Source organism: Ptiloglossa arizonensis, unplaced genomic scaffold (genome assembly GCF_051014685.1).
Source record: "Ptiloglossa arizonensis isolate GNS036 unplaced genomic scaffold, iyPtiAriz1_principal scaffold0069, whole genome shotgun sequence".
NCBI classification, from domain to species: Eukaryota; Metazoa; Arthropoda; class Insecta; order Hymenoptera; family Colletidae; genus Ptiloglossa; species Ptiloglossa arizonensis.
In genome coordinates this window covers 1265233-1267500 of record NW_027478439.1, presented here as the reverse complement: position 1 = coordinate 1267500, position 2268 = coordinate 1265233, and positions in this window count along the sequence as shown.

The window sequence follows — 2268 nt, the reverse complement described above, 5'->3', positions numbered from 1 at the left end:
CAACTTTAAAATTTTCGGAACACTCCTTTACCACTGACTGAGATAGTTCCCTCCGTTACTCTACATCTTCACAATTCAAAGAAATTTTAAGATCCATCACAATTCTCTTTTCCTTTTCTCCCTTAGAGACTTAAAATAGTATCCCACAATCGACAAAACACGATTCGTTCGCAGCGCACTACCTTCGTGCAAGTACCTCTAGCGCTAGGCATCCATCGTTTAGGCACGGATACTACACGCTGGGCATCATCGACGCATGGTCGAGAAAGCGCGGACAAGTGTCATGCCGGTCTTTTCGAGAAAGCGCCTATCGTTACTATTCATATCGAGAAAGTACGTACGAACGCCGGTTTCATCGATCTCAGACACCCGTATTTCAATCTTTGCTCGTGTCGTCCCAAATGCCCTCTCTCGACGGAGAGGAGCCGACAATTTTAGTTTAAAACAATTTATACAATCGCTCGGACTGTAAGAGTTGATGCATAGTAAAGTACGATTATACACGTTCGTGTATAAAAGTCTATCAGCGTCGCTTTGACGCGTATACCACATAAGAGCCATTCGGTCAAAGACACCGACTCGTGGCACTGCTGTATAGAGAAATAGTAGCGGAACGAAACACGGTGCGAAAACAGTTGAGAAAATCTCAAGGAGCGATGACTGCTTCTCGACCGAGGTCGAAGAATAGCCAAGCGCCCGACGCTGCCTCGACCGGCCGCCCGTACCGTTCGGTCTCTTATAGGTACCGAACGGCCGGCCGGGACGCCGGCGACGCACGGTCCACAGCACGCGCGCTTACGGGGGAAAACCGCCGCAACGACAGACCGCCCGGGCGACCCGCTGGAACTTAGACGGAAAACCACATTCCGAACAAATCACGATACAGCGCACTACGACCAATCGAACAAAGAATAAATGAAACATATATGTTAGTAGCATACCACAGGACGAATAAATACAAATATTTAATAATTTCAGGGCCGTATTGCATCCCGGTCACATCGGTCCGGAACGAAAATTTCGAGCTATCCACACGTTAAGCACACCACCGTGTAGCTGGCATGCTAAAACACGCTACTGTGTGCTCAAAGTGTACGGTCGTCGTGTCCGTTCTCGAGATAATAGAGAAGAACTGTTCGATACGTGCCGAAAGTTTCAAAGTCCCAGCGGCCACCGGTATATCCGCGTGGTCTTGACCTCCCCCGAGGCCGCCGCGGCCCCGCACCGACGCCTCCGCCCGGGAGCGGGTAGCGCCCCACCACCACCACGCAGATGGGCGCTTCGGCGCCTTGACAAGGACGTCCTGGTGGCAGCCGCTCTGGCCGAAACCTGGCCTCGACGGGAGACCAGGCTGCCCGACCTGGAGGGGGCCGTGGCTCGGCTCGGGAGCGCCGTCGCGCGCATTTGCGACGCGGCGATGCCCCGGGCCGGGCCGCGGTCTCCTCGTCGGGCGGTGTACTGGTGGTCGGGCGAAATCGGGGAATTGCGGACAGCATGCGTCCGGGCCCGACGCCAGTACACCCGCGCGCGTCGTCGGGCCGGACGGAACGGCGACGACGGCGCGCGGGCTAGGGCGGCGGAACTGTACGAGTCCTATCGCGCGGGAAAGAGGGCTCTGCAGGTCGCCATCAAACGGGCCAAGGCCCAGAGCTGGAAGGAGCTCCTCGAGACCCTCGAGCGGGATCCATGGGGGCGCCCATACCGGATAGTTCTGAATAAACTCCGGCCATGGGCGCCCCCGATCACCGAGGGTCTCGACCCCCAGCTCTTGAGGGACGTGGTCGACACGCTCTTCCCGATCGTGGGGGAGAGCGGGCCACGTCCCACTGCGGACCCGACCACCTGGTCCGCGGAGCTGGGGGTCTCGGCTGGGGAGCTAGCCGCGGCCATCCGAAGACTCGGGGCGAAGGATACTGCCCCGGGTCCTTCGGGAGTGCCCGGCCGAGTCTTGGTCTTGGCCGCGGACGTCCTGGGTGACGGCCTCCGGGAGCTATTCGACCGCTGCCTGGAGGCCGGGCGATTCCCCTCCGCATGGAAGGTGGCCCGAATGGTCCTCCTCCGGAAAGAGGGTAGGCCCGCGGACTCTCCGTCAGCGTACCGGCCGATTTGCCTGCTCGACGATGTGGGCAAGCTCCTAGAAAGAGTCGTGGCGGCCCGCATCGTCGGGCACCTGTCGCGGGGTGGGCCCGGGCTGGCGGAGTGCCAGTTCGGGTTCCGGGAGGGCCGGTCGACGATCGACGCGATTCGACGCGTCCGGTCCCTCTCGGC